Source organism: Bubalus bubalis, chromosome 22, assembly GCF_019923935.1.
Source record: "Bubalus bubalis isolate 160015118507 breed Murrah chromosome 22, NDDB_SH_1, whole genome shotgun sequence".
NCBI classification, from domain to species: domain Eukaryota; kingdom Metazoa; phylum Chordata; class Mammalia; order Artiodactyla; family Bovidae; genus Bubalus; species Bubalus bubalis.
Window position 1 is genome coordinate 11,798,459 of NC_059178.1, and position 18,664 is coordinate 11,817,122.

Genomic DNA, 18,664 nt, shown 5'->3' on the forward strand with positions numbered 1-18,664 from the left:
ACCTGACTCATTTGAAAAGACCCTGATGCTGGGAGGGATTGGGGGCATGAGGAGAAGGGGACGACAGAGGATGAGATGGTTGGATGGCATCACCGAGTCGAAGGAAATGAGTTTGAGCATGCTCCAAGAGTTGGCAATGGACAGGGAAGCCTAGCGTGCTGCAGTCCATGGGGTCACAAAGAGTTGGACACGACTAGGTGACTGTACTGAACTGAACTGAACTGAAGCGTGTGCAGATGGGGCCTCTCTCTGTGTTAGACCGAATGCATACATTTAACCAAGTTTATGTTTCTCGGTCTCTTTTCAGAGCACAGAAAGCAGATGTGGGATCTGTAACAGGGAAGCTGATGGTAAATAAGCATTTTTCAGGGTTGTCTGTGGTTATGGTTCCATTCTCACTTTGAGAATCCGAGAACAGCCCAGTTGTCAACTGTCTGTTAGGATAACTGGTGGTGGTGCACCAGAAAAAATGCGAACACCCTCTGATGGATGGATGGGCCCAATTAACCTTACTTGTTTTCTTTAATTGAAACATTGTTGACTTATAACATCATATTAGTTTCAGGTGTGAGCACAGTGATTCAGTATTTTTACAGAGTTTACTCTGTAAAAGAGGTTTACTCTCTTTAAACCTATCACAGTGGAGAAGGAAATGGCAACCCACTCCAGTATTCTTGCCTGGGAAATCCCATGGACAGAGGAGCCTGGCTGTCTACAGTCCATGGGGTCATGAAGAGATGGACATGACTGAGTGACTGCGTGACAAATATTTTTTTTTACTCTAAAAGATAATGTCATGTTTTTCAAAGGTGCTTTTGTAGCTGGAGGGGTGGTTTGATGCCTTTCAAATCCGAACACATAACGCACCTCTCAGCTCCTCCTGGAACCCCATCCCTTCCTTCATCACATGCAGGTGTCCAGTCTGCCGGCGGCCACTGGGGCTGGAACATGGTCTCCACTGTCTCTGCTTATGCTGACAGACAGAATACATCCTCCTTTTTTTCTATATCAGCTGCAGGTTAGAAAGAAATGAGTTTCCAGAGGCTACTGTAACAGGACCTCAATTATGGACTTTGCAAGGCAGTAATCTACTCATTATAGCTAAAAAAAAAAAAAAAAAAGTGTATCACAAGATAATGGCTGTAATTCTCTGTTCTGTATTCTTGTTGCTTATCTATTTATATACAGTAGTTTATATCACTTAATCCCATACTCCTAATTTGCCTGTCCCTCGTTCTCTCTTCCCTTTGGTAACCACTAATTTTTTCCTCCATCTGTGAGCCTATTTTGCATATACAATTGTTTGTATTATTTTTTTAGATTCCCCTTGTAAGGGATATCATGCAGTATTTTATTTCACTAAGCTTAATAGTCTCAGATTCATCCATGTTTCTGCGAAGGCATTGTTTCATTTTTTATGGCGGAGTGATATTCCATTGTATACATGTTAGGTTGGTGCAAAAATAATTTCAGTTTTGCATTGTTGAAATTTCCCATTTGATATTGGAATACATTCTTAAATAAATGTGGTTATGTTATACATCATTTTAATGCACATTTTTTGCTTTATGTTTTTTTGCTAATGAATTATTACTTGCTAATTCTTTTATATATATATATTAGACTATGGAAATGATGTTAGACAAAAAGAAAATTCAAGCGATTTTTTTATTGAAGTTCAAAATGGGTCATAAAACAGGGGAGACAAATCACAACATCAACTATGCATTTGACCAAGGAACTGCTAAGAAATATACAGCGCGGTGGTGGTTCAAGAAGTTTGGCAAAGGAGACAAGAGCCTTGAAGATGAGGAGTGCAGTGGCCAGCCATTGGAAGTTGACAATGACCAATTGGAAATAATCAGTGAAGGTGGTCCTCTCACAACTACACGAGAAGTTGCTGAAGAACTCAACATCAACCGTCCTATGGTCATTTAGCATTTGAAGCAAATTGGAAAGGTGAAAAAGCTCCATAAGTAGGTGCTGCATGAGCTGGCCACAAATCAAAAATATTGTCATTTTGCGGTGTCATCCTCTCTTATTCTATGCAACAGCAACAGACCATTTCTGGACTGGATTGTTATGTGCAACAAAAAGCAGATTTTATATGACAACCAATGGCCACCAGCTCAGTGGTTGGACCAAGAAGAAGCACCAAAGCATTTCCCAAAGCCAAGCTTACGCCAAAAGCAGTCACAGGCACTGTTTGATGGTCTGCTGTTGGCCTGATCCACTACAGCTTTCTGAATCCCAGCAAGACCATTACATCTGAGAAGTATACTCAGCAAATGGATGAGCTTCACCAAAAACTGCAAGGTCTGCAGCCAGCATTGGTCAACAGAAAGGGCCCAGTTCTTCTCCATGACAATTCCCAACTGCACGTCGCAAATCAATGTTTCAAAAATTGAACAAATTGGGCTACAAGGCTTGCCTCATCTGCCATATTTACCTGACCTCTTGCCAACTGACCACCACTTCTTCAAGCATCTCAACATCTTTTTGCAGGGAAAATACTTCCACATTTTCCACACAGAAAATACTTTCCAAGAGTTCATTGAATCCTGAGGCATGGATTTTTTTTTGCTACAGGAATAAACAAATTTATTTCTTATTGGCAAAATTTGCAGATGACATGATCCTCTACATAGAAAACCCTAAAGACTCCACCAGAAACTTACTAGAACTAATCAATGATTATAGTAAAGTTGCAGGATATAAAATCAACACACAGAAATCCCTTGCATTCCTATACACCAATAATGAGAAAACAGAAAGAGAAATTAAGGAAACAATTCCATTCACCATTGCAACTGAAAGAATAAAATACTTAGGAATATATCTACCTAAAAGAAACTAAAGACCTATATATAGAAAACTATAAAACACTGGTGAAAGAAATCAAAGAGGACACTAACAGATGGAGAAATATACCATGTTCATGGATTGGAAGAATCAATATAGTGAAAATGAGTATACTACTCAAAGCAATTTATAGATTCAATGCAATCCCTATCAAGCTACCAACGGTATTCTTCACAGAGCTAGAACAAATAATTTCACAATTTGTATGGAAATACAAAAAACCTCAAATAGCCAAAGCTATCTTGAGAAAGAAGAATGGAACTGGAGGAATCAACCAGCCTGACTTCAGGCTCTACTACAAAGCCACAGTCACCAAGACAGTATGGTACTGGCACAAAGACAGAAATATAGATTAATGGAACAAAATAGAAAGCCCAGAGATAAATCCACGCACATATGGACACCTTATCTTTGACAAAGGAGGCAAGAATATACAATGGAGAAAAGACAATCTCTTTAACAAGTGGTGCTGGGAAAAATGGTCAACCACTTGTAAAAGAATGAAACTAGACCACTTTCTAACACCATACACAAAAATAAACTCAAAATGGATTAAAGATCTAAACGTAAGACCAGAAACTATAAAACTCCTAGAGGAGAACATGGGCAAAACACTCTCCAGCATACATCACAGCAGGATCCTCTATGACCCACCTCCCAGAATATTGGAAATAAAAGCAAAAATAAACAAATGGGACCTAATTAACCTTAAAAGCTTCTGCACAACAAAGGAAACTATTAGCAAGGTGAAAAGACAGCCTTCAGAAAAATAATAGCAAATGAAGCAACTGACAAACAACTAATCTCAAAAATATACAAGCAACTCCTACACCTCAATTCCAGAAAAATAAATGACCCAATCAAAAAATAGGCCAAAGAACTAAATAGACATTTCTCCAAAGAAGACATACAGATGGCTAACAAACACATGAAAAGATGCTCAACATCACTCATTATCAGAGAAATGCAAATCAAAACCACTATGAGGTACCATTTCACGCCAGTCAGAATGGCTGCGATCCAAAAGTCTACAAGCAATAAATGCTGGAGAGGGTGTGGAGAAAAGGGAACCCTCTTACACTGTTGGTGGGAATGCAAACTAGTACAGCCACTATGGAGAACAGTGTGGAGATTCCTCAAAAAACTGGAAATAGAACTGCCTTATAATCCAGCAATCCCACTGCTGGGCATACACACTGAGGAAACCAGAAGGGAAAGAGACATGTGTACCCCAATGTTCATCGCAGCACTGTTTATAATAGCCAGGACATGGAAGCAACCTAGATGTCCATCAGCAGATGAATGGATAAGAAAGCTGTGGTACATATACACAATGGAGTATTACTCAGCCATTAAAAAGAATACATTTGAATCAGTTCTAATGAGATGGATGAAACTGGAGCCTATTATACAGAGTGAAGTAAGCCAGAAAGAAAAACACCAATACAGTATACTAACACATATATATGGAATTTAGAAAAATGGTAACAATAACCCTGTATACGAGACAGCAAAAGAGACACTGATGTATAGAACAGTCTTATGGACTCTGTGGGAGAGGGAGAGGGTGGGAAGATTTTGGAGAATGGCATTGAAATCTGTATAATATCATGTATGAAACGAGTCGCCAGTCCAGGTTCGATGCACGATACTGGATGCTTGGGGCTGGTGGACTGGGATGACCCAGAGGGATAGTATGGGGAGGGAGGAGGGAGGAGGGTTCAGGATGGGGAACATATGTATACCTGTGGCAGATTCATTTTGATATTTGGCAAAACCAATACAATATTGTAAAGTTTAAAAATAAAATTAAATTAAATTAAAAAAAATGTGTTGATTGTAATGGCTCCTATTTTGATTAATAAAGTGTGTTTGAGCCTAGTTATAATGATTTCAAATTCAGGTTCGAAACCATAATTACTTTTGTGCCAGTGTAATACCACATCTTTATCCATTCATCTGTTGATAAGCATTTGGGTTGCTTCTGTACCTTGGCTATTGTAAATAGTGCAGCTATAAACATTGGGGTGGAATGTGTCTTTCGGTTCTTCTATTTAATACATCTTCCAATGCCAAAATTTTATATTTTATATTTATAGATGATGAAATGGTGGATTTACTTGTACCCTTATGTGCAGATGGGGAAGCTGGATTTAATACATTCTAGGTCACACAGAGGAAAAGAAATGATGTCAGGATGACAACAGATATCAGTCTGTGACTAAGTTTTCCTTAGTCTGTGGTGAAATGAGACAAATAAAGAGGTTGCAATGAGTTTTTAAAAATAAAGTAAATATTTTAAACATAAGGTTTATCTTTTATCCAGAGACTAAATTTTTGGCTTTAAAATGTCTTCTTAAAATGATATGATGGTAATGATTGGCAGCATGGTTGTGCTCAAAATTAAGAAAAAACAAAACTCCTTCCTTATCAAAATAAATAGTTTCCAACCCTCTGAATATTCCATAGAAATATACTGGAGATACAGGAGTTTACTGGTCTGTGTGCTCTTAAAATTAAATGCTCAAACTAATTAACTTACTAATTTATGGAGCAGAAGATGGTTGTCTAGCATATGAAATAAAATAACATCAAAATTGAAGGGAACACAGAGATCATCTGGTTTGTACAAACTCATTTTAGATAAGGAATCTGAGGCCTAGAAACGTTAAGTGATCTCCCCAGTGATGTGTTCTTTTATTTTTATATTTTCAAGTGGTGCTATTTATAGTATATCTAATTTGTGTGAAAGGATATGTGATCAAACAAAACAGTGTTCTGTGGTCAGACAGGGTATTCACCACAGCCTCAAATTCTGTGCAGTAAATGAAGATGGTTTCTGGACCCAGTTCCATCCAGAGTCCTTGGAGGCTTCCCCACACCAACAAGCAAGTCGTGGACGGCAGCAGGGTGTCCTGCAATTCAACTCAGTTCTGACACTGTCTTACCTGGAGATAGAATAAGATTCCACAGTAAAGGGCTCAGTCCCACAAACTTGCCCCCTACTTCAGGAGCCAGGAGCAAGTCCAGGTTGTTACCTGTGTTTCTGACTGATCGGCCATACAATCAGAGGTTCCCACAACCCCCTCCTGGGGTTCCATTTATTTGCCAGAATAGTTCACAAAACTCAGAGAAACATTTTACTTGCTAGAGTGTCAGTTTATTATAAAAGGATATTAAAGGGCATGAATCAACAGCCAGATGAAGAAATACATAAGGAGAAGTCCTGAACAAATGAGCTTCTGTGATGGATGTGTTTAGGGTCTGGCTCAGGGGACACAGAAACTTTCTGGTTCCCCAACATGAAAGCTCCCCCCAAAACAATCAAGAAGCGGTCCTTTGGGGGTTTTATGGAGACTTCATTGCATTATCATGATTGACTAAATCATTGACTAAAGGCAACTGATTCAACCTCTGACCCCTCCATGTTCCCCAGAAATGAGAAACGTGGAGTGGAGATGGGGGTAGTACTGAAAGTTCCAACCCTCTAAACGCATGGTCAGTTTTCCTGGCAGCCAGTCCCATGCTTGAGTGGGATCTAAATGTCAACTTCCCTGAAGTATTTCCAGGAGCAGAAGACAAGAGACCAAATATCCCATTGCTCTTATTGCTCAGGAAATTCCAAGGGTTTGGGGAGCTGTGGATGAAGGCCAAACATATGTTATTCCTATAAATCACCACATTGCAGTCAACTTTAAGAAATATTTGACATCAATTCTTCTGAGACTATACTACCATTTAAAAGTATTCATGAAATAATTGTGTTTTATTGTTCTGCACTCAAGAGAAAGATTGCAAGCACTTACAAGACCAGGCAAAGTACTGACCTGTCAAAATGCCCTTCCTGTGCTTTCTCACCGGTATAAACGCAAAACATCCACACTACTCATTAACTCTCTGTCCCAGTAATTATAGTCAAATGGGTGATATGACCTATTCTGTGGACTTCAAGGTTTGTTGGTGGTTCGTTTGGCTGGAATTTTATCCCTGCCTACCCTGTGTTACAATGGGGGATCGTTAAGACCAGCCTTGCCATCCAAGAGTAGCAAGTCTAGCGGAGGAATCTTGTTTGTGAAGGACTTCAAAAACCTGGTAGGGGATTACAGACTGAAGTTGGAGGTGCCAGGGGGCCACCATTGTATGTGTTTGTGCTGAGGAATGACTCAATGAAGATGGCATTACAGGGGTTCTGGTATGGATGTACCAAGCGGACTAGATGGGGAGGAGCTTAGGGCAAGACATGAGCAGCATGTAGTTACTGAGGACCTGCCCTGGCTGAGGACTGAAGAAGGGAGGATGTGAGACTTTTCAAGGAAATAATGCTTGGAACTTGATGACTAAAGGGATTAGGGCCACAAAAGAAAGAAAAGTGGGTCAAAGGTACTTCTTTTGGAATTTTAAGTGATTAAGAAATGGGTAATGGCATTACAACAAAGCTAGGGGTGCTGGGAAAGAAACCCTTTCCCTAAGTTGAGGGGAAGAAACTCTGGGTCCTAGTACTTCTCCTTGTTGACCTGGATCTGTCTGTACATTCAGGGTCCTATATTTCAATGAGTTCATATGAAAGTCAATTAATGCTGCTAATGGTAACTTATTTTATTACTAATAGATAATTACATTATAGAGAAGCAAACACATAATCTGCATGTAAGTTCTGGATTATCCTTTTTGATTACATCTCAAAAATTGACAAGCTCTCTTTGTTTTGGCTGAGGAAGAGGTATATGGCTGGGCAGAGTTTGTATACCTTTGTAGAATCCTGGTCTTTTTCTACATTGAGGGTGGTGCACATTTCCAGTTCTATTCTTGGACCTGAAGAGCTAGAAATTTGGGTGTGGACTGGCTTGTCACACTAAAAGGGGCATGAATTGAAACAGGAGTATATCAGCAACTTTGACCATGCTCTGACTTTTGATTCAAAATTGATGGGACTTCCCTGGTGGTCCAGTGGTTGGGACCCCGAGCTTCCAATGTGGAGGGCTTTGATCCCTGGTAGGGGAACTAAAGTCTTGCTTGCCACATGGTCATAAAAAAAAAAAAAAAAGTGTTATTGGGCCAGAGATCAGATTTTAGGACTGAAATATCTTTACACTGCAAAGCAAAATCCAAGCAAGTGTCTATAAGCCTAGCTCACTGATAGGAATTTGGCCCTAGCCTAGTTTGGCCATCAAACCAGAGCTGATTCTGGGTTTATTATGCTATTTTGCAATCTGGTACCTACCCCACCCCACTGAGGACAGAGTACTGTGGACAGAGTATAGAAACTTGTCTCCTACCATGCTTTCTTTTATAGAAACCCCATCACCCCAGAATAATTTTACTTATTTGTTCTTATTTGTTTTATAAAACAGTAGTGTACTAGGTGGGAATCTTTAAACTGCACATCTTTGAAGATAATGCTTGAAGCCTATGGGGCTAGAAGTTTGATGGGGCTGCTAAGTGCAGTGCTTGAAGTCACTTTAGTAAGGAAAAGTGACAAAAAGTCTAAAGAAACTAGCATCTTAGGGATGCACATCATTAGAAGGGAAATCCCCCTTCCTTGTATTTTGTTTTTCAACCAAAAAACTGTGTAACCCGTGACATAATTTGTTGTGGCATTTCCCATCGTCCTTTCTAAAGAATGTAAAGAGAACTGATTGGCTGCCTTTTCCAAGTGGGGATATTGCGGCAGCACTTCTGAACAATTAAAATCATGTTGTTGTTTTTTGCTGACACCCATGTTATGAACTAAACCCTAGGTGTGTGGGTAGCTCGTGCTTCAGACTTGGATGGCTCTTTACTCTCTGAGAAGGGCACTTTGTACCTGCTTCTAAGAGGGGATAAACAAGATGCTTAAGCAAAAGACTGTAACACCCTGATGAACATGAGTACAAGAAGCAGATATCTAGCTCCACAATCATACAGCTGGGATAGCTGTGGGATTTACTGACAGATGGGAAAATTCTTGGGAATGTTAGTTCTTACTTTGGCACTTAGAAAAAGGAGTATGACTGAACAGGTGGTTGTCTATCAGTATTTCAAATTCCTCCCTGGGAGGAAGCCCTGTGGTTTTCCTCAGCTAGATTCTAGCCTTGGATTAATCTCCAGGCCGCCATTTCCTTAATTATGAATAGAGCTTTAGATCCTTCCTTTACTGGGGGTGCTGAATGGGGAGCAATTATTAATGGGTATGGGAATTCTTTCGGGGGTGATAAAACTGGTCTATATTTGATTACGGTGATGGTTGTGAAACCAAACAGGACCCCATGGAGCCTTCCCAGATACAAAAGTGCCTCCGTTTCTCGTTTGTAGGAAAAAGGTTTCAGTTTCCCAGTACTTCCCTGAGTTCCAAAGAGCAGGCACGTCTCTTACTAATTAGGAAAGTGAAGGAACAGAGACCAAAGAAAAGCAGTTAGGCAAAAAAGGAAATGACAATCATTGGGCAATGAAATAGAGTCCTAGTTCCACCTTGAGGGATATATATAGCAATATGATACATATCCTTGTGCTGTTCTGCAGATACTAAGACCCCCCCCTCCACCACCCACCCGAGTGGAGGATGGTGACTATTTACTGACCAGAAGCACGTAGACCCCAGAACAACTGGAAGAAAAAGGTTATCTTTTTTTTCCTGTAGAATGGGGAATGATGGTAGTCATTCCCCAAATATCACCCCATTACCTCACTACCAACCCGTCAGAAGGAAGTCCATGAGCTGCAACCTTCACTCCAAATGCTGCCTTTAAAAACCCCTCCCTGGGGACTTCCCTGGCAGTCCAGTGATTAAGACTCTGAGCTCGTAGTGCAGGGGGCCTAGGTTCAATCCCCGGTCAGGGAACTAGATTCCGCATGCTGCAACCAAGACCTGGTGCAGCCAAATTAATAAATTAATTAATTAATTACAAAAAAAAAACTCTCCCTGAAATTTATCTCAGGGTGTCTGGGCTTTTTGGGGCCCTACAAATAAACGCTGTACTCTCCTTCACTACAATCCAGTGTCAGCTCATTGACTTTGCTGTGCAGCAGGGGAGTGGACCAGAGTTCAGTTGTACAACTCTGAATATGTTAAAAAAAAAAATTTGAATTATACACTTTCCGTGAGTGAACTGAATTGTTGCTGAATGCAAATTCATGTGTCAGATGCACCATGAGGCCAGGCAAACCAAAATTGTTGGAATTTGGAGAAGAGAAAGGTTTATCGACGGGCCAAGCCTGGAGAATGGGTAGCTCATGCTCAGAAAGTTCAAACACCCTGATGGTTTTCCAGGAAGAGTTTTATAGGCAAAATATTCAGGGAGGGCTGCAGGGCATGTGAATTTTTCTGATTGGTTGGTCCTGAAGTAACAGAGTGGGATTTTAGGAATACCAACCCATCAGCCCATCCGGTCTGAGGTCTCAGCATGTGGTTACCATCCTCCACCAAGTAAGGGTGGGGGCCTCAGTTCCTGTGGAAGAACTTGGAGATGTGTTGTAAGTTGCTTGAGGAGGAACTAGGACTCTGCTTTGTTGTTTGGTCACTTAGTCATGTCAACCCCATGGACTGCAGCACGCCAGGCTTCCCTGTCCTTCACCATCTCATGGAGCTTGCTCAAACTCATGTCCCCTGAGTCAGTGATGCCATCTAATCATCTCATCTTCTGCCATCCCCTTCTCCTCCTGCCTTCAATCTTTCCCAGCAGCAGGGTCTTTTCCAATGAGTTGGCTGTTTGCATCAGGTGGCCAAAGCATTGGAGCTTCAACTTCAGCATCAGTCCTTCTGATGAATATTCAGGGTTGATGTCCCTTAGGATGGACTGGTTGGATGTCCTTGCAGTCCAGGGGACTCTCAGGAGTCTTCTCCAGCACCACAGTTCAGAGGACTCTGCTTTACTGCTGCACTACTGTTTCTGGACGACTCTTCCTTTGTTTCTGCGTCCCTTCAGTTCCCTGGTTAACAACTGTTTGAATCTGCCTTATGGTACTCCGGGAAGGTCTGGGAAGCTGAGGCCTTTTCTTTGCCAATGAGAAACAGAGGACACAGAAAGTCTTTTTGTACCAGGAGGGCCCCACAGGATCCTGCCCAGTTTCAAAATGGTACCATTACAGGCTGAATTATGTCCCCCTCAAAGGCCATTTGTTGAGATCTTAACCCTCAGCCCTTCATAATGTGACTATATTTGGAGAGAGGGTCTTTAAAGAAGCAGTTCATTTAAAAAGAGGTCACTAGGATGAAGCCTAGTCCAATATGACTGGTGTCTATTTAAGAGGAGGAAATTAAAGCTCAGACACACAGAGAAAAGACCATATGGAGATCCAGGGAGAAGACGGTCATCTGCAAGCCAAGGAGAGCAGCCTCAGAAAAAAATCAACCCTGCTACACCTTAATCTTAGACTTGTACCCTCCAGATTTGTGAGGAAGTAATCCCTATTCTTTAAGCCACCCAGTTTGTGGTATTTTTGTCATGGCTGCCTGCAAAGGTTACTTTTAAGTGTCAACTTGGCAGGACAGCCAGTGCCCATATATTTCAGTTCAGTTCAGTTCATTTCAGTTCTGTCACTCAGTCGTGTCCGACTCTTTGCGACCCCATGAACTGCAGCACGCCAGGCCTCCCTGTCCATCACCAATTCCCAGAGTTCACTCACACTCAAGTCCATTGAGTCAGTGATGCCATCCAGCCATCTCATCCTCTGTCGTCCCCTTCTCCTCCTGCCCCCAGTCCCTCCCAGCATCAGAGTCTTTTCCAATGAGTCAACTCTTCGCATGAGGTGGCCAAAGTACTGGAGTTTCAGCTTTAGCATCATTCCTTTCAAAGAAATCCCAGGGCTGATCTCCTTCAGAATGGACTGGTTGGATCTCTCAAGCGTCTTCTCCAACACCACAGTTCAAAAGCATCAATTCTTCGGTGCTCAGCTTTCTTCACAGTCCAACTTTCACATCCATACATGACCACAGGAAAACCATAGCCTTGACTAGACAGACCTTTGTTGGCAAAGTAATGTCTCTGCTTTTCAATATGCTATCTAGGTTGGTCATAACTTTCCTTCCAAGGAGTAAGTGTCTCCTAATTTCATGGCTGCAGTCACCATCTGCAGTGATTTTGGAACCCCCAAAAATAAAATCATTTGGTCAAACATTATTTTGGACTTTTCTGTCAAAGTGTTTTTGAATGAGATGAATATTTGAATGGTGGACTTTGAGTAAAGCTGTTTACCCTCCCTAATGTGGGTGAGTCTCATCCAGTCAATCAAAGCATTAATAGAACAAAAGACTGACCTTCCTGAGCAAGGAGTTCTGCCAGAAGACTGCATTTGGGCTGCAGTTCTTCCCCGGGTTTCCAGCCTGCCGGCCTGCCCTGCCAATTTTGGACTTGCACCTCCACAATCGTGTGAGACCATTCCTTAAAATTAATCAACAAATCTCTCTCTTTCTGTCTCTCTCTCTCACACACACACACACACACACGCGCGCACACACACACACCCTTTACTGTTTCACTGGAGAACCCTAACTGATATCTTGTCCTAGCAAACTAATACAAGAATACAATTAGTAATACAAACTAATGCTAATACAACAATGTAATGAATTGTAGTTCAATAAGGTTGTGTAAAAAAAATCTTAGAAGCTTATACCTAAAATATTAATAATAATTTATTGGTAGAATTTGGAGTGTTTTAGTTTTATTTTTAGTTTAACTTTTCCAGACTTATGATTTTTTGTGACTGTGTGTTATTTGTGTAATGATAATTTAAGAAAAGATTTCCATTCAGCAGAAAATTTAGAAGCAAGGTCAGATAACACAGAGCCCAGAGGACCTGGGAATATAGTGGGATGCATGGTAATATCACTTATCGTGAAGATTTAGATGAAGCACGAATCAGATTACATCTCCTACAGTGAGAAAATCTCAGCATACACACAATTTGCTTATGAAAGAGCTACTAAGCTTGTTCCGGAATATGGGGAATAAATGAATTTCGTTTTCCTATCAACTGTATTTTTCTGCCATTTTCTGTGATTCATTCAGTCAGCTAGCAAGCTTTTGCTGGTCACCAGCTACGTCCAAGGACCTCACTAAATACCAGAGGTTGAAAGGCAAACAAAACAGGCTCACTCCAATCAAGATGTTTACACTATGGTGGGGGAGATAATATGGCACAACGTGATAAGGGCTCCTATAGGGTAAGAATTGTTTGTGCGCATGGGACAGAGTGTCAGCCTGCGAGAGAAGAAGAGAGGGTTTTTTTTAAAATCCTCAGCACAATCCTACAAGTTTGTTATGACTCCATCTTGTAGATGAATGCACTGACGCTCAGGGCTTCCCTGAAGACTCAGCAGTAAAACAATCCGCCTGCAGTGCAGGAGAGGCAGGAGACACGGGTTCGATCCCTGGGTCAGGAAGATCCCCTGGAGGAGGAAATGGCAACCTGCTCCAGTGTTCTTGCTTGAAAAAAATCCAATGGAAAGAGGAGCCTGGAAGGCTATATAGTCCATGGCATCACGAAGAGTTGGACATGACTGAGCGACTATGCACGCATGCACCCTGAGGCTCAGAGAGGTTAGATGATTCGCCCAAATGTCTCAGGAAGTAAAAGACGGGGATGTGAGCACAGTCCGACTCTGAAGTCCATATTCTTTCCACTGTATGATGTGCTATGTCTCTGGTTTTGGCATGTGTACAAGCAAACAAGTAGGATACACTGAAATACAGTAAATTTAATTTCTACTTTGAAGTAAGGACACATGTCTATAAACTCTCTATCATTTGTCTTAGTCTGAATTACCTTGTCCTACTCTTTCACCAGTTCTCATAATTGCTAATAATTGTAACAACAACAATGAACATTTATTGTTTCCTATTGTAATTGAAAGTGTGGTCTGGCTGAGCAGCTGTTCAAAAGCCAATAGCGGGACAAGGTTAGCGGAAAGGAAAGTCTGCTTTATTTTGGATGCTGGCAAATGGGGAAGTCCATCCTGTCCAAAGGCTGAGTCCCCACAACCGACGATCAGTGGCTAGAGCGTTTGTAGACAGATGGAGAGGCCTACAAGCAGAGATAGCTCAGTCAGCTCTGACAGTCATCTCGAAATTGGTCATCAGCTGTCTGACCAGCGTCATCTCGATTGTTTTACATACAGTTAATCTTCAGTTCAGGGTCTGTTTGCTTCCATTTTCCTGAGGCCAGTTCTCAGAACTGTGGCAGCTTATGTCATCTGCAATCGGCTGTCGCATAGTTCACTTCTCCCTGTGCTGGTTTCGGTGTCTATCAGACAGCTCACAGGATATGGCTAGAATATTATCTATAGCCCTTGAGAAGGAACTCAAGGTCCTTGACTATGCTTAATGACTAAACTATTATTATTTGGTCTCCTTTGACTGTTTTCCTTTGCTTTTGCATGTTCTCACTTTCTTGATTAAACTTATTTATTGGCTAAAGTTTTTCACAGACTGTGAAGGGCAGGCAGAGGACATGGGGGCCAAGGACCACAGGCCCCTGCTCTGTTTACCTATGTGCCAGATACTATACTCGGTACTTAAGATAGGTTCTTTTAATCTATCCTCATAACAACCAAATACAGTAGGTTGTGGAATTATCCCTATTTTATAGAGAGAGAAACTGAGGCTTAGAGGGTTAAGTGATGTTAAGTGACAAAGCTGGGATTTGACCCCAGATCTAGATTTAGCCATTTTGCTGCTGTGCCAAAAACCAGACAAATGGCAGACTAAAAACTCCTTGCTGGTTGCTTGCTTTTTTTAAACTAGAAGATTCTGGAATGCAATTGATCTTCCAGATCACACAGGAGTGAGCAAGAATCTGTCTTCAGTTTCTGAGGAGGAGCCCCTTAAGGGAGTTTCAGTATTCGTTTTTATGTTGCTCCATTCAATAGCTGTCTATGTTGGAAAGCTGGGACTCTGCTTTGCTCCAAGACAAGGCTGCTGTGATGTTTGAATTTGGGAAAAGTGAAACTGTTAGTTGCTCAGTCGTGTCCAGCTCTTCGCGACCCCATAGGCGATAGCCTGCCAGGCTCCTCTGTCCATGGAATTCTCCCGGCACGAATACTGGAGTGGGTAGCCATCCCCTTTTCCAGGAGATCTTCCCTACCTAGGGATCGAACCCAGGTCTCCTGCATTGCAGGCAGATTCTTTACCACTGAGCCACCAGGGAAAACAGAGGGCACAAAAATGGACCCTTTTGCAGATTCTGTCTGGGTAGTAGGCTCTGGTGTTCTATCTCAGTGGAGCCACGTCTATGCTCCCCACAAAAGAAGCTTTGGCGCTTGAAACATGCCTGACCTTCAGGGGTGGGAACAGGGGACGCGATAAGCCCCTGCTCCAGGAAGTGCTGGAACATGGGCTGCGGCAGCAGCTGTGAAACCTCAGAGCTCTGGTCCTGCTGAAGGGCACAGGTCCTGCTGAAGGGCACTCTGTTTTGCTGTAGGGATGGCAAGGGGGCCTCTGCGATCCTCCCTTGCCGCCTCCCCGAGTTGCTCAGATTATCTGTGGACCATCACAGTCCGATGCCCTCCACCGGGCTGCAAGCAGGTCAGAGGCTGAGTCTTATTGACTGCATTCATGACCAGACACCCCTGCCACAACTCCCCTCCCCCCAGTCTCCTCCCAACACCCCACTCCACTCTCCTGGACCCACAGGCAGAGAACTGAAGAATTTGTAGGATGATCTAGCCCACACAGCAGGGAGACAGAAGCACAGAAGGGCAGATGGGACGGTGCAGGCCCCTGCAGCCTTGGCCCAGATCTGCAAGCTGGGTACAGCCTGTGACCGTTGTGGGCACTGGGAGTTCTGGATAGTGGTGGCTCCGCCCACCGGGGGACAGGGAGGTTGTGGCTCCCAGGAAGAGCGACGCCTGTGGTGACAATGCCGGTGGGGGTGGGCAGTCATCATAGCCAGAAAAAATCAGTGCTCAGCCTCACGGCATGAAAGAGAACACCAGGGACAAGTACCTGAGACAGTATCTATGCTAGGGGGCCAGGAACGTGTGCTGAGCGGCTCGAATTGGCTGTTAGGCAGCAGTTTGGGCCAGCACAGGACAGATTAGCATCTGAAAGCTCTGTTTGCTTATGACCCGGGGGCTTCCCTGGTGGCTCAGATGGGAAACTGTCTGCCTGCAATGCAGGAGACCTGGGTTCAATCCCAGGGTCTGGAATATCCCCTGGAGAAGGAAATGGTAACCCACTCCAGTACTCTTGCCTGGAAAATTCCATGGATGGAGGAACCTGGTAGATGACAGTCCTTGGGGTCACAGAGTTGACTTGGGGTCACAGACATGACTGACTTTACTTTCTTTCTTTCTCAGGGGCTTCCTGCTTTGTAGGATCTGTTTTGGACATGATTTAGAGACCTTAGGGTCTATTTTACACCAGCCAGATTAAAGGTTATCAAGCAGTCCTGGTAAACAGAATGATTTATTCTTAAAAAAAGAGCATTTACTGAAGCTGATTAGCCTTTGAAAGCCTGCTCTCATCCTTCATTTTCACAAAATTTAAATGAGGGGTTGCAATGGTCAATGTCATATACACATACAGACGTAGTGTCTGTTGAGTAAATCCACAAACACACGTACAAATCAGGTCGATTCAACAAATATTTGCTAGATGGTTATAAGTGCCTTTATGATGATTAGAGTCTAGTGGCTTAATTTTCTCCCTGTGACACAGTAAGAAATACATTTTATGTTGTGGCCACACACACAAAAGTGGGAATAAAAAGTTTCACCAATTTTTATCTTACTTGAAGAAATGCATCCTGATATTTTCTATTTTGCTTTCTTCTATCCTACTTCTTTCTATAAAAGCTGATTAAGACCCACTGAACTGATTTCATGACCTGTTAATGAATCACAATCTGCAGGTTAAAAACACTGGTTGATATAAGAAATCACTGAATTTTAAATTTCATCCATATTTAGCTAAAAGTTGAGGGAACGAATTCAGAAGCTGGAGATCACAAGTAGATGCCTGCTTACTTGCTAGTGCTGTGTACTGCTCTACGTCAGGAGAGCCAAGTGACTGGAGGGAAAAAAGGGAGTGATTTCCCATTGACCTTGAAGGAAACTGGGAATTCAAATTTGCCCTTTGGCGATCTTCCTATGAACCAGAGATCGTCAAGATAGGCAATGACAAATGAATCTGTCATCATTGAAAACACCAAGAGTTTCTCCAACTAACAGGACTTTATTAAAGAGCTTATGACAGGGATTTTCCTGGTAATCCTGTGGCTCAGAGCACTGGATCAGTATAGGGGGCCCAGGTTTGATGCCTGGTTAGGGAACAAGATCTCTCATGCTTCAACTGAAAAATCCTGTGTGCTTCAACTAAAACATGATACAACCAAAAAAAAAAAAAAAAAAAGAAAGGAGTTTTGACATATGCCATTGTTAATTAAGGGAAGACACATCTGAGAAATCCTTGAAGATACAATCAATTCAGAAAATGCTAGTTCTGGAAAAGGTCTCTGATGTTAATGACTCAGATTCTTAAATTCTGACTCTATTTCATCAGGAACTGATGACTCTGGCCTTTCTGTCCTCCACCCTTATAATTCTCTGGTAGACGTATGACACCCAATTTCTTATATATTATTGGTTTATAAATCTGTCTCTTCTACATTATAAACTGCTTGTAGACCAAAAATATGGTCTCTTCTCCATTTTTATATTCCCAGAATGAGACACAAAAGAAGAGCTTTGTCAATGTTTGTAGAAAGATTAAATGATACTGGTTCAAATTGGTTTGAATGGTATTAATAGGAAAAGTACAGAGAGCTAACTTATCCAGGAAAAAAAAAGCCACAAAAAAGAAAAAGTAGACTTTATGCAAACGATTTTATTTATTTAAAAAAAACTTACCAAGTATAGCTGATTTACAATGCTGTGTTAATTTTTGCTATACAGCAAAATGATTCAATTATCTATATATATATATATATATATCTCCTTTTTCTATTATTTTCCATTATGGTTTATCATACAGTATTGAACATAATTCCCTGTGCTCTATAGTAGGACCTCGTTGTTTATCCAGCCTGTATATAACAGTTTGCATCTACTAATCCCAAACTCCCAATCCGTCCCTCCCCATCCCACTTCCCCCTTGGCAATCACAGGTCTGTTCTCTTTATCTGTGAGTCTGCTTCCGTTTCATAGATATGTTTGGTAGTTACAGTTTTAATTTTTTGAGGACCCTCCGTACTTTTTGGAAGCCCTAAAGTCAAAATTTTCAAGCAGATAAAAATCAAGAATTCTTCATTCCTATTTCCTTTAAAACAATCAACTTCCAATTAACTAATTTAAAAGTCTCCTTGATTTCAGAAACAGATATACTGAGGAGTGTGAGTCTCCCTTTATTTACCCTCTGGCTACAATGTTCCCACGTTTCAGAGCAGGTCTCCTGAATGTGCCCTGGGGCTTCCACATTTGGAGCCGCTCCTGGTTGACAGAACCTATATTGATGGCAGTTGTAAAGTCGTCGTGCGTTAGAGACACCCTGCTCTGTTCTACATTCAGCAAGTGGTGCTTCTTTTGAGTTTTTCGTCTTTAAGGTGGAAGAGGATTGATGCCTGGATGTGGAGGGAGGAAAAACAGATCACAGAGAGCTTTAGCTAAGACCTTCCAAGAAAGATACGCATTTCCATTCAGTATTCTGAATTTGCTGGCCTAAACTATATTAGCAAAATTAAACTGCATTATATAGTCACCACATGAAGACAAACGGCTCCTCCGCCAGGCCCTTGGTGTACGGCAACAGCAAGAAGAGGGAAGGGCTACTCTCGAGGCCAGTGATTGGGCAGATTCAGGATGGACTTCACAAAAGCTCAGGTGGGATCA

At 41.9% G+C, this 18,664-nt stretch overlaps 1 non-coding gene across 1 annotated transcript; it reads right to left on the minus strand.

The window, feature by feature from the left end:
* Nucleotides 1-14,914: 14,914 nt before the first annotated feature.
* On the minus strand, nt 14,915-14,985 carry TRNAC-GCA. The gene has a single exon. It is a non-coding gene; the product is annotated as a tRNA-Cys (tRNA).
* Between the last annotated feature and the right edge of the window lie 3,679 nt (nt 14,986-18,664).